Below are 14,400 nucleotides of genomic sequence, written 5' to 3'. Positions count from 1 at the left end.
GGCAGGAGGGTGCTTCACGGTCCGAAAATAGAGTATTCGGACTCTAAAAAGAGGACTCTGACCCGGGTCAATGGGGCAGCAGCACCCGCTTGTGGAAAGGTGCTTTGGAACGGAAGGAAAATGAGCAGCCTTTGCGCAAAGTTCTGTTTGCACCCGCCCATAAAATTTAATAGCATTAGATTGTCCCGTAGCTCTTTCTAAGAACGCAGGTACTTTCCCATGGAGACACTGTCTCTGTCTAAAAGATGCCCACAACGCTGCTGGTCTTACCAGGGCACAGGCCGTTGGGTTTCTTTTTGTCTGTCCTTTTTAGCAGCTGTGGACCGGAGATGCGTTCAGAAAAATGCCTGTCTTCAGTAAAGCCGTGGCCATGTGCCTGCGTAGGTGTGTGACCTGGGACTGGAAACCTGCCGCTGAGCAGAGGGAAGGGGTCTCGCTTCACAGGCAGACTGTGCAGTACACCGAGCCCACGTCTCCTGGGCTGCAGGTGAAGTGAGAAATGCTTCCTCAGCTCATTGCACGACCCTCAGGCCAGATCGCACCTGCAGCCGTTACTGCGAGAGGAGGGACCATCGCCTTCCCCACAGGTACCTAACTAAGCTCTGCTTCCGTTGCCCCAGCTCCCCGTGCTTCTAAGGAGAAATAAAAGACCCAAAGGAAAAAAGCCCTTTGGGCCTCCATCCCCGCTGATGCAGCTGAGGGCGATGCCATCGAACCCCGCTGAGCTGCACCTGCCCTGAGCGGGGCCGAATCGGGGCGTTTCTGCCCCGCACCCCCTGTTCCCACCGGGTTCCTGCCGGGGAGGGCACAAGGTGCACTTATTTTCTTCAGATGCTTCCTCCACCAGGCAGCATCTGTTTCCTGTCCTAAATATGAAAGAACCAGGTTGCCGGGCTGCTGCAACTCCTCTGTCACCAAATGAGGACAAGCCCGTGCCCTTCCGCCGTCTCTGCCCTGCGTGAGCACGGCTTCTCCCCCAGCCCAGGGACACCCTGGGGGGCCATGGGTGCTGCATCCCTCCTCGCGGCCCCACATCCTCCTTCCGTGGGCACTCGGCTCCTCTCCCACTGCCCTCCTTCAGCCCCGGCATCAGGAAACACTGGGCTGGAAGTTTTTATGGCTCGCAAAGTGATTCAACGCTCCCGACACAGAGGAGCCAAATGGGGCCAGAGCATGGGATCAGGGAGCGTTTTGGCGTGGAAACCAGCTCTGCCTTCCCTTCTCGCTGCTAACTTACAGGCATCCAACCCCAGATCCCGACTGAAGGGCTCCCTCCTTTACTTCTCTACCAAATTGCTCTCCTGTAAGCGTGTGTTGTGCTCCTGCCGAGAGGCTTAGGGAAACATATGGCTGAGCTCAGGCAGCAGAGCTCTCTACATCGGTGCTAACAATCCTCCGCTTTTCTCTGCTCATGGCTATACTCTGTGTGTGCGCGTGTGTATATATATATATAAAAATATATACTGCTGTAATATATAATCCTTCTGCTAGTTGTGTTGGTGTGGTTGGAGGATTTCGATGCCTTTGCTGCCATATACAGTAATATTTTTTCATAAAAGCAGTTGCAATTTGAAGCAGGCTGCCTTGTGCAGGCCGATAAAGCTGGCAGCAGGAGGGACTGTAAGAAGGATTAGGCTTGGCTGCACGGGGGTCCAGGATTCATTTTTCCATTCCTCCATGGTATCAGGTGGGCATCAGCCAGCAAGCAAAGGCAGAGAGTCTGTCAGACACCTCAGCAGTCTGCTCTGGACAAGCGGGAGGATGATGCTGAGGTGGGTGATACAGTCTTCATCAGCCCATGGGTTCATGGCCATCACTGGGAACTTCAGCACCCGCCGATCTCTGGTCTCTCTGGTCGCCCAGGGCAGGTCTGTCTGTCCCCACAGCTGCGTTGCTGTCGAGAGCTCCCGGCTGTAGCTCGGAGCAGCGGCCAGAAGTGCTGGTGTGACCCAGCTCGAGGGGGAGGAAAGGACCAGACCCCTCTTTGTTTCCCACTACCTTTTACTCCCAGTCCTGCTGCGTGGCACCCAGCCGGCTCTCCCATCCCCTGCTCCTGCCTGCCCAGGCTGCAGGCTGGGCTTTTGGAGCTGGGGCCACCCCCGGAGCGCTCGCAGCCCAAGAGAAACTCAGCCGTGGGCTTGCTGCCACACAAAACTACCTGCCTGCGAGCGGGTTGCAGCTGGAATAAGTTTGTAAGCCAGCAATTTAAGGCTTTGGTTTAGATTAGGATTCGAAGGTGTATTTTTAGATCATGTTATTTAGCTGACGCGGCGGTGCCCGCAGAGCTCTGTGGAGAAGGCGGCTCGAGGAGGAGCCCGTGCTCGGGGCAGGTTGGGCTGCAAGGGCGGCTCCCATGCGGCAGAGCCCAGGGATGTTGTAGTTCGATGGGGTTAAACAGCGTTTCGGATCCTGGTCCCCGAGCACTTGATGGATTTGCCATTTAAAGGCTGTAGTCAGCTCGCTCGTTTCTTGGATGGCTCCAGCGAAAGGCTTCCAGCTACTCCCCAAGGATCCTCCTACATCCTGGTGAGATAAGGATCAGGAAGGGAACGGTCTATCTGCAATCTCAGCTGCAGCTTTGAGCACAGATTCCCTTTTCACATTGCGGGTGGAGGGGAGGAGAAGAGATTTTTCTAGAAAAAAATTTATTTCTAAGTGACACACAGATGCAGGAAAAAAAAAAATCCCACAAAAATGATCTTATCGTGTGAGTCAACAACAGCAACAGCCGCCTTTAGTTCTGGCAGGGCTGTAAAATGCTTGCAGGGAGAAAAAGGCAGCCTCCTTGCAGGCAGCCCTGCCCGCACGCCCCGCGCGGGGCTCCCGGCCGATCCCCCGGAGCCTGCGCTCGCGTGGTGCCGGTGTGCCCCGGCCGCAGCCGGGCCTCGGCGCGTTGAGGCATCAACATACCACGCTCTCATGCCTCTTCCCTTACTTTCCGGCAGCTTCTGCTCTTGTGCCAGGAGTTGTGGAGGAGGGTTTTTTCTGGGACTTCAAAATTTAATGTTTACCTTAAAGAAAAAAAAAAGCAGCAGCTCATAAACCAAGAGGTGGTGAGTGGCGAGTGTTGTCCTGGCTCTTCCCTGCCTTGAAAGGAAGTGAAAGCAAAGCAGAGAGAGGATGTGAATGTGAAGCAGTGACATCTGGTTTAACAGAGAGCGATTGTGATCTGGTGAATAATGAGCCAGAATGAGAGTCTGGAGCCTGGCGTTGGTGACCGATGTCATGTCACTGCTCTGTGCCTCAGTTTCCTGATCCATGGAAAGAGGAGGGTCAATCTGGTCTTGACAGAGCGCTCTGTCAGCCGGGAGGAGCTGGGCAGGAGCAGCGTCCTTTTGCTTTCCTTCTCAAACTTCCCATGTGGGCGTCGTTTCACTTGCCCCCTTGGATGTGGGGGCACGGTGATGTTAAAAAAACGCTGCCAGTATTTCTCACAGATGGGAAAACCTGAAGAAAACTCTCCCCCCAGTACGCGTACAGCTTTGCTGAAAGGCGAAGTTCACTGTCCCTAGAATCCAGATTTTGTTCCAAAGATGATTTCAGCCACTGTCAAAAGCAAATTGTCAGTGGAGAATCAGATCTGGAAAGCTCTTCTTCCCTTCCACATCCTGTTCCCTGAGCTTGAACTGTGCTGGAAATGGGAGGATTTCTCCCGGTGGCTGACCCGCAGTGCTTTGAACAGCCAGAAAAGGGTGCAAATGTGTATCTGCTGCTGACTGCTCTCCGGTGCAACAGCAGTGCGGTCTCGGTCTTGGCTGGTCCTGAACGTTGTTTAAAGCAGAGCAGCAAAGCTGGAGAGTGTGCAGAACGCCGGACTCGGCACAGCGGTGGCTGGAGCCGGCAGATGGTGCTGCGAGATGTGCCGGTGCCCGCGGCAGACGGTGTCCAGCCGTGGATGGCTGCGCGGCAGCGTGGGAGCCCCCGGCCTCTGCTCCCGCTGACCCCCGGCCCTCTGCATTGCTGCTCTGCAGCCCTGCACCACCGGCACGCGTGAGCCCCCAGCACGCGTACCCCCCAGCACGCGTACCCCCCAGCACGCGTACCCCCCAGCATGTGTACCCCCCAGCATGTGTACCCCACAGCACGCATAGCCCACAGCACGTCAGCTGCAGCCCTCCGGAGCAGCCTTAGCCCAGGGTCTGACAGTGGGAGAGATCAGGGTGGTAATAAACAGCGTTAATGCCACGAGGACCACAGCCGCGCTGGGATAACCTGCATCACTGGTGTTCTCTCGGTATTTTAATTCCTGGGAGACAGCAATCTGTGGCTTTGCCTGATTTCTCAAGGAGCATGCGTGGCCACCTGGGCACCTCCTGCAGAGACAGCCCGTCCCTCCTCCCCGCTGTTCGACACTGCGAGTGGGAGCGGAGCAACCAGCATTGCTCCCAGGGCTTCACAGGGCACCGCAGTGGGGATGAGCGGCACGCCGACAACCTGCCGATCGCAGAAAACACGGCCCCAAACTCTCACTGGGTGAGCAGGGAGGCTGCCGTGAGATGTTTCCTGCCAAGTGGGTTTGCACGTCTCCTGAGCAGGCTGCCAGCCTTTGCCCCGCTGTTGGAAGAGCTTCGCTCCTTTTAAGTCCAGGGGGCTGGTAAAGCTCTTCCACGGCAGCCGTCTCCATGTATGGGGATGGCATCCCTTCCCCGGGAGGGTGCTCGCCGCAGCCGGCACGGGGCTGGGACGGCCGGACACTCTCACTGCCCTGCACCTGGGCGGGGGAGATGCTGCTCCAGAAGTGAAACCTGTGCTCAGAAAACAGCAAGAACTGGTGCGATACTTACGCTCCCTGTGTGTGGTTTTGCTCAGCTGGATTATGTGGCTTTGGATTTTAAACCTCCCGAAACCTGGGAGTGAGTGTATCTGTTTGCTCTTCTTGCTCAGCTTGTTCGGGAGCCCAGCGCCTGTGTAGGAGGGAGCCCAGGCTGTCAAACCAGTACGGCTTGGTGGCTTTGCCTGCCAGACACAGGGACACAGCGGCTGCAGCTTTGAAACGGCTCCTGGGTGTCAGCCCCTGGAACTCCCTAAAGTACAAACAGGGCAAGAATGCAGGGATAGGGGCTTGGATGAATGTTATTTTTGTGTGTTTCAAAATTAATTGCATTATAGTTGGAGCTTTTTAAGGTTTTCTTTGGGTGTGGCTATGGAGTGGGTGAAGCCGCAGTCGGGCAGAGCAACTGGCACAGGACCCCATTTGCTGCCAAATCTGCTCACCCGCACAGCAATGATCCTTCGCAGCCCGTGGGAGCAGCGATTCCCCCTGCTTATCCAGCTCTCCCTGCCCAAGGCTGTTCCTTTCTCTCAAAGTTCCCAGGGCCGCGAGTGAACCGTATCACGCTGTGTTCTTCTCGCTGACCCATTAGTTACAGGCCAAAAGGATTTGGGGGCCACTGCGAACAGCTGTCCTCCATTTGTGCAGTAGCCAGAACCCTTCCACAGTCTTGGCCCTCCTCTCCCTTCCCATTAACAACCGATGACTTTTGGCACTGCGACACATCACGCAGCAGCGGGTCCTTGTCCCACCGTGTCACGTCATGCCGGAGAAGCCGGGCAGAAAGCGCAGCGCTGCCTTTGCTGTTGTGTTGCGATGTTGTCCCAGCGGCCGAGGCCACGTCGTGGGAGCTGCCGCAGCGCACCTACCCCTGGGTTAGACACCCCCAGCCTCCAGCTACGGCGCGGCAGGGTGCGCGCATGCACGTGTGCAATGCCGGTCCTGCGCTGCCGGAGAGGCTGTGGACGCTCACCGCATCCTCCCGAACCCGCAGGGCTCTCTCCTTTCTCAGCCGGCACCTCTCCCAGGCCCGGCAAAGCCCGGGTAACGCCAGCACCGAAGCGTTCACCGCCATGGCATGAGCTTCACCTTGCTCTGCGTGGGGCAGGTTTGCAGGAGAGGTGCTCCACCGGCCCCCAGCACACCCCGACAAACCTGGCAGAAGGAGAGGAAAACTGCTACCGGGGCGAGATATCCTGATGCTTGTGGCCGTCCCGGGTCCCCGTACCGACGCGGCAGAGAGCTGAACAAACGCCATCGTTCCCTCATGCAGCAGTGACGGTTCAGCAAAGCGAAGGACCAGGCTGGCCACCCCTTTCCCTGCGGATAGTGCCATCACAACTCTGCTGTCTCCCGCCTCCCAGCCAAGGGCCGTCCCTGCCCAGTCTCCTGTAAATCAGAATTTCTCCATATTCATCTGAGCCTACCCGGCGGGGCGACAGCCTGTTTATTTTGCAGAACAAACAGGACTGAGATGGTTTCTTCTGCTGTTTCAAGTGGCTTTGCAACACTTGGGAAATGCAGCTTTTTGGAATATTTCGTTCCCAGAGGTGCTTCTCTGACTTGTTGCACAGCAATATAGAGACATCACCCATCAAGTGATAGCAGTTTTGAGCACTCACCTCCCATGCAACGTGAGAGGAAATTACCTCTCCGTTTCTTTTTAAAAGCCTTCCTGCGTGGCTGTTATCAGGCACCTGGCAGGCGGCAGCAAACACAGGATCCCGACGGAGCTCGGTGCCTGCCACGCACCCGCCACGGCCGAGGACTCTTCTGCACAGCACAGAACTTCCCATCCTCGCTCTTCATTAGAGATGGTTTTAAAATCCCATAAAAATAGCGTAAAATAAATCACAGGGAGATGAAAGGGAGGTCTGAGCTGGCAGGAGATTCTTTAAAGAGGCACTATTTATACAAATTGTCTAGCTGACGTGAGAGAAACTGTTTTGACAATTTATAAACTCTTCTGCTGATAATTTTGCATCTAAGTGTGGCAAGGCTAGGGGAGGCAGAACGGCGTGAAACGCCAGAGCCAAGCGCCTGAGCTCTCTGCCCAGCTCTTATTTTTGACCACCAGCAAATTATTTAACTGCAGCGGACTGCAACTTACGGTAGCCTCTTTCTCCTAAAAGAGAGAGGGAGGAAAGTGCCGCTCCTGTGCCGGTGAGCAGCCGCTGGAGGGGATGAGCTGCCCGGCGCGGGTGGCACTCGAGGACGTTACTGCCCTTCCCGGCGCTGGGCCAGGGGGTGGGTGAGGACTCGGGGTGGAAACGCCCTTAGCAGCTTCTCCATATCGGTTTGTCTCCAACAAGGGCTGAACAGACCCTGCTCGAAATGTGTGGCTCTAACATCAATCACAAATATAGGTGCTAAAAATGAGGTCTTACTTTTGACTGTTGAGCTGCATCTCAGCCTGCAAATGTCCCGGGCCAGATGAATATTACCGAGGTGTACACAGAGACTGCAGCTGGGCTCTAAAAAGCCCTCCGGAAACAGGCTGTATTTATGGTACTTAAACGGAGGTCTGTAAAGCATTTGCTCACTTTCAAACAACAGACGCCTGCCTTTCTTTTTCCCGAGTGAAAATCCAAAATTTAGACAAATGATTGAAGATGCAGCCTCTTCAATCCACCATGAAGCTGAAGGCATGGCCATTTGTTGTCATTTAAAAGCCCATTAACACGTTCTGAATAGCACTGCTGGCTCCTTTGCCCTGGCTACCTTTCAAGTTAGACTATTATTTTCAGCCTCTCCGAACTCTCTGCGTACTTGACCGGAGTTCACCCTCCCTTCCGCCCTCGCCCGCACCCGGCGGTGCCGTGGGCTGGATGGGGACGGTCGCCTTCATCCCGGGCGGCTGCGGAGCAAAACCATCACGCTGCAGCTTGTGAAGAAAAAGACGCTCATCATATGCAGAATGTTATTTTTATTATTACTAGTAATAAAGCCGATAACGCCTGGTTTCTGGAAAGACTTGTATAAGGCAGTGGGGCCTTATGGCTACGCAAGCGGGTACAGCAGCAGCAGCGTGAGCAGCGTGCAGAGCTCGGGCTCTCTCTGGGCAGGGACACAAGCTCCCGGGGGGCTCGTGCCGCGCTTGCCACTTCTGCCTCCTCCGAGCCACGTGGCACGTAGGTCCGGATACTGCTGAAGTCCCCAAGGGGCAGTGATGAGCGGCTGGGGGGTTTAATCAAGCCCCATTACCCCTTTCTGGGCTCTCTCCATCCCCTCTATTGCCCCGGCCGTTCCCCTTCCCGAGTCCCTGCCGTGCAGCTGCAGGGAGCCCAGTGGGACTTGCCCACCTCAGGAACTGGGGATTCCTGGGTCAGAACCAGCAGGAATTTGCTTGCCCCACAGGTGGAGGCTGTGGGCTCCGGGTGTGCCTGGCTCCGTCCTTCGCCTTCCCCCAGGTCTGCCTTCTCACCTGTCGTGTTTTGTGGAAATCTGCCGGGGGTGAGTACTCCGGGACGGGGAGCATCTTGTGCAACCGGCTGATGAAACATGACTCGCTCTCTGACTGGCATTCATGGGCTAATTCATCATCCTCAGTGTAACTGCTTGGCGGGGGGGAGACCTTATCTTTCCCCTGGACATCTTTTAAGTGCTTTTTCCTGCCTGTAGTTCTCTAATCAAACCAAGGTCTTATTTATAGTATGGCCATTTATGTCTGGGTAAGCCCAGAGTGGCCCCAATGGCTTAAAAGGATTTACTCTAGATTTACATGGGTGTAATGAACAGAGGGATTTGGTCCTGTGGCTGCGTAATCCTCTCGGAGGTGGAAGCAGAGGCTTTCCCCCGAGGAACAGTAATTCACATGAAAATGAACAAATGAAACCCCACGGGCCCTTTGTGAAGGCGTAAGGAGCCGACGGCTCCAAAACAAGAGGGACGCAGCGGCCCTGCTGCTCGAGGCGTCCGCGGGGCCGGTGCTCCCCGGGCACCCCAAGCCCCCGCGCTGCCCCCACGCAGGCTCCGCAGCAGCAGCGCCCGCGCGCTGGTCCCCCCGGCTCGGGCCCTGCCGGGAAACGCGGTCTTATTCTGCTCTACATCCCGTCAGCGCGGCTCGGAGCAGAGCGGGCACGGGGCTGCGGCGCCCGCCTCGCGCAGCCGTGCAGCAACAGCTTCCCGGGACAGAAAACGACGGACAGTCACCAACGAAGGTGCCGGGGAGGAAGGAAAGCCTTTTGGTCTTTATTTGATCAGAGATGCTACTGAAAACAAACTGTTTTCCAGGGAAGTGGTGCTGAGAGGGTACAAAGTGCCCGGAGCTCCCCGGGAGCTCGGCTCCGTGCCGGACCAGCCTCCGCAAACAGGAAGATGAGCTGGAGGCAGCGGGGCTCGGGAGGCTGTCAGGGTCCAGGCTTACCAGGGAGGCTCTTCAGGAAGGAAGCATTGTTTATACCTTTTTATTTTTAATTTATGTATATTTGGATCCAGCCCTTTCCATGATGTATGGCAGAAATCAAGGCCTCTTTTGTTCTACAATTAACTCAAAGATGTTATTTGGTTCCTTAGGAAAAAAAAGGGGATTTATTTTTCTTTACTATTTGCAGCGAAACACACACAGACCTCTCACTGGAGTAGAAAACTCAGCTTTTCTAATGACACTCATTGCCAAGCTTGCTGCCCTGATTTTTGGGGAAATAAATTGTTCTTAAACACTTGCCCCAATACACAGTTTTGGAGTCTCATAATCTCGTATCTGGAGTTTGCCTGTAAGATAAGTTAGTGCTGGAGGAATCGCAATGCACTTACTCTACAGTGGAAGGGAATTTAAACTGAGCATATTGCTGGCTAAATAATAATGCAACATTTGTTACTGGCCTGAGAATAAGATTTAGTACCTATTTTGTGCAGCGTTACAGCACCTCAGAGCCCCGGAAGGAGCTGCGAGGTGATGGGATGGCTGCATTTATGGGAGATTGGATGGCCCAACCATTACAATTTTTTGCTGGAGAAGAAATATTGGAAATGCGTGTCTGGAAGCACGGTGAGATAAAGCATTAGCGCTTCCATCTCCTCAGCTCCTCGCCGTTTCTGCTCTGCTTCAAACATGCGGGGCGGCGGGGGATGAAACCGCTGAGCTGGGTTTTGATCGTTTGTCAGACGAGAAATGCAAATCGCGCTCGCTCAAGGTTTCCGTGCGGGGATGGAGCGGGGGCCCACGAGCCTGGCCGGGACCGCGCCAGCAGGAGCGGGACCCGTGTGAGCAGGGCCCCGGGAGGGCACCTGAGCTAAGAGCTGGGTTGGACACGGACATAGAGATAGACAGACAGATAGACTGATATATATGTAAACCTGCTGCTATTAGGCAGCAGGATGGAGTCCAGGCAGCGTGGGGCTTGCGCCGCCCCGGCCCCAGCTGCGAGCACCTGCCGCCTGCAGGAGGGACGGCTGCCGCGTCGCTCGAGCTGCTCCTCGTCCCCAAAACTCGGTCCTCGGCCGAGCGGGGAGAAGAGCTGCGCCTGCAGCAGACAGACCCACTGCCAAGCGCTGCCCCTTTGCGAAGCTGTTTGCTGCACACCGGTGAGTGTTTGATTTCCTTATCTTGTGGAAGTTTAATTTGCGGAGGAAATCCTGTTCCCCCTTGCCTGCCTGGCATCGGCGTGGCCTCGTGCCGTGCTCCGCAGTCATTAAGGCAGGAAGGATCTTCAGGGCAGCCTCGTTACCGCCGGCCTGACGAGCACGCGGCCAAGGGTCCGCAGCAGATAACGCCGCACGAGGATAAATTGCAGCATTTCAGGTCCCTTGGATACCCAAGGCAAACATTGTAATCAGCCCTCAAAATAGCAAGGCCACTGACAAATGGGCGATTTATGGCCACCTTGAGCTGCAGCCTGAAAGGCTCTTTGCCATCCCGGGAAGCAGAGGCTCAGAGATGTCATTCGGGGGCCTTTGCTGGAAAAGTACCCACTCTGGACCCGGCTTTGTAAGGCCGGGGAGCTCGCTGCCCTGGCCGGCACCCCGTGGGTCCTGCCCAGCCGTGCTGTGGCACATCTTTGAGGGAGCGGCTCAGTTCTGTGTTTTAAAGGGTGGAGGAGCCACAGCTCTCACTAGCATCACCCAAAAGCTGCTGGGCTGCCCTGTCAAAGGGCTGCATCTCGCTTTTGCTGGGACTCCTGGCCCCAGCTCCCATGTGCCGTGTGATGTTCTGCCGTCCAAAACCGCCTTGTCCGCACGGTGCCATTTTCCAGGGTGCATATTTCGAAGCTGCAATTATCTCATTTTTAACGCCCCTTAGGGCAGTTCTAGTCTTTTCGAGTCTCAACCCAAGAGAAGATTTTCAAGGCAGACAGAAGTCTGCTGGCTCTTCTCTCCCATGTTTTCACACCCGGTTTGAAGTGTGGACCAGGACCCAACGTCGTGGTCAGTGCTGGGCTCCAGTGGTCCTCGCAGACCCGCAGCCAGCTCCTGATTCCTGCCCCCCAGGAAGGAAAAAGCAGCACTGGCCGCATGCATTAGCGCACAAGGTGGATCAGTTAGCACCAGGCAAGCAGCCGAGGGCATCGCTAGGAGGAGGTGATGCCGGTCTCTGCAAGCAGAGCCCACCTCGGCCCCTCTGTTTCCTCAAGATGAGGGGCTGGAGGGTGCCCGCTGCCCCTCCACGCCACCCGGCCGGGATGGCACAGGAGCTCAGCTCGGAGCAGGCGAGGATGGTGATGGAGCAGCCACTGCTCCGCGAGACGTGGGAGAGATGAGTCTGAGGGAGCGGCACTCGCCTTGCTTCGGGGTCATGAAGTTTGCTGCTGGCACTGCTTGCTCGCTCACAGCCCAAGAAAAACATCCCTCCCAGCCCTCCGGGCAGAGCACGGATCCGCCAGCGCAGACGCAACGTGGCCACGGCTCTGCATCGCCATCCCGCCATGCTGCCTTTGGGAAGGAGCGCTGGACCTGCTCCATCCCTGTGTGCCAGCTCGCCAAGGCAGCTCTACGTGCCGTGGGCTTGCCCGTGGCCAGGCGAGCGGGAAGCTCCTCTCCTCCTCCTCCTCGCTGGCACAGAGGCTGCGGGGTCGGGACCACAGGCTGTGTCACCAGTGCTGCGGGAGTATTGGCTGGGTTTGGAGGAGAAACAGCTCGGAATCAGAGGCTCCAGGCCCCAACCCGCCTGTTGTCCTCCGTAACTGATGTCCTTGCCACCAACAGTGCTCAGCCAAAAGCATCACAGAGTTGACAGGATGACCGCGGTGGGCAGCAGCACGGAGGTTTGCTCTGTAGGGATTTGCAGGTCACAGCATAAGTCACCGTGCACAAAGGAGATGTGGTGCCACTGGAAGAACCACACCGAGGATATTTCTTAGCAATTGCAAGATATTAGTCATTCTCATTCTGCATCAAACCTCAATGGAAAAACCCCGTGTGCGGGCTGCCAGGACACCTGCAGTTGGGAAGACTCCTGGTGAAGCAGCAGAAGCGACCAAGCCCCAGCAGAGCCAGCGTCGAAGAGCTGCTGCTGTCCTGCTGCCATCGAAGCGGTTGCAGCGGCGTGCCTGGGAGATCCCAGCTGGAGCGACAGGGAGGCCACGGAGGACACGTCCCCAGCTCCCGGCCAGCCCAGCAGGCAGGCAGGGAGGCAGGCAGGCAGGCAGGCTCTATGCACAGGGCCGGCGTGGAGGGGCTGGAGCCTGCGCTGAGCCACCCCGCCGCTCGCTGCCGAGGGATGGAGGGCACAGAGCGGTGCAGACCAGCAAAGGAGCTGCTTGGGAGCCCTGGCTCCCTCCCAGGGACGTGCCCCGGCAGCAACGCGGCGGTGACAGGAGCCATCAGTGAGAACCCGTCAGTCTGGTATGCGGCACCTCACCGCAACATACAGCGCAGGCAGTAAAACAGGTGATTAAATGGTCTGATATCTTTGCGGTTTCTGTAACTCTGGAAATACAAGTGGAGTTTTCCGTTATTAAGGTAACTCTAAGAGCTGGCCCCAGTCACCACGAGCTCGGTACACATTAGTATATCGAATGGGACAGCAGTTCTTGGGAGACTTCCTGGCTGTTTTGAGTAAATGTGAGATCTCCTGGCAGATAAACACCCTCATCCCCGGCATGCTTGTTCCTTGAAAAAACAGCCCTGGGAGCACAGCTTCGTTCCAGCCCTCCCCACCAAGCAGGTACAATGCCGGTGACTTGCTCCTCGCTGGCACTGCCTGCCGGCTGGAGCGGGGCTCAGTCCGACGTCCACCCGTCTGCTTTAGTGGGAAGCCAAGAAACCAGGTGACCCAAAACCCGGCTGTTTGTCCCCAGACTGCTCGGGTCATTGCTGGGCTGCATGCTGTGGGGTCAGCGGGTTCAGCTTTTTTCCAATACCTGGCATTGCCTGGCATAAATGCCAATACAACTTCAGTCCATGAGACCTTCATCTTCACCACTGTCCGTCCTACACCTGTACCATCATCACGTTCACGTACAAGGGTTTGTCACATCCAAGTGGGCACGCCTTTGGAAAGCAAGAGGTTTTGGTGGCAAATAGAGAAGGAAACCAAAGCACTGTGTATGAGAACAAATGGCTGCATTTGTTTTGAAGGCTTGTGAGTTGAAGGAAAAGATCTTGAAGCTTGTGCATGTTAATGCGGGGAGAGGAGCCGTCGCTTCGTGCAGTTGGTCACAAAGCAGTGCCAGCCGTAAGCTTGTCCCAGGGTAAAGCTGCTCTTCTCAGAGACAGCCGTTAAAAGTCCTGCTTCAGTGGGAGTTCAGAGTCATTACACGTTTCCTTGTAATATGGAAATTATTACCACACAGTGCTTTTAGGAAATGCTCCCTTTCCCACCTTCTGGGTTCAGTTATTAGTTTTGCAAACCCAAGCACGGGTGACCGGCGAAGGGGGCGGGGAAGGCTGCAGCTGCGCCCCTGGGCTGGCTGCGCTTTGCAAGGAGCGCTCGGGGCAGGGGGGACGGCACTTGCCACGCAGGGGGACGAAGGGGCCCCTGCAGCCGGTGCCCCCGAGGCTGCCCCGGGGGAGGGCAGGGCCGCAGCGAAGGGGCCCAACATGCACTTGCTGGGCTCTGCACGCATCCGCATCATAGCTCGCCGTATCGAGCCAGCACCTCATGCCCAGACACTCTCGTTAACGCTGAAACCGGCAGGCAAAAAATCTGGAGCACTAAGAGCACGTTTCTGCTGGTGCTGCGTCCTAGGAGGGAGCTGCTGCAGCCCCGTGCGCTGCAATCTGTGCAGGCAGATAGCGACGGAGTCCACTCGCGCTGACACAGACAGCGCAGGCTGGCCTGCTTCTCCGTGCAAACCCATCTGCTGTGTTTCTCACATCATATGCAACTGTTTTATCTTTGCTCATTTCTCTTGCTAAACACTGGCTGGGATATGAGCTATTTTAAAATGCATCTGCTGTTATTTATACAAACACTTTCTTTTCAAAGGGCAACAGAGGAAAGTGTTGAAAACCAAAGCACCCCCAAATGTTTCTAGGATGTAATTGGGCTTCTTTTCTGCTGGCGATGCAGACGTGCACGCTGCTCGCTAGCGACAGACACGGTGGCTCGTCTTTTGAAGAGGTTACCGCTTTCCGTGATCTTCAGCTGCAGACAGGCAGGTCAGCGCGTGCTGCCGCAGGTGTCCGGGCGCCGCGGGGGGACCCTGCCAGCGCTCGCGAGCCGGCGCCAGCACTGGTTTGCCTGCCCG

This window comes from Mycteria americana, chromosome 20 (genome assembly GCF_035582795.1).
Source record: "Mycteria americana isolate JAX WOST 10 ecotype Jacksonville Zoo and Gardens chromosome 20, USCA_MyAme_1.0, whole genome shotgun sequence".
In the NCBI taxonomy this organism is placed as follows: domain Eukaryota; kingdom Metazoa; phylum Chordata; class Aves; order Ciconiiformes; family Ciconiidae; genus Mycteria; species Mycteria americana.
The sequence above is the reverse complement of the archived record's forward strand: the minus strand, read 5'-3'. Positions refer to the sequence as shown.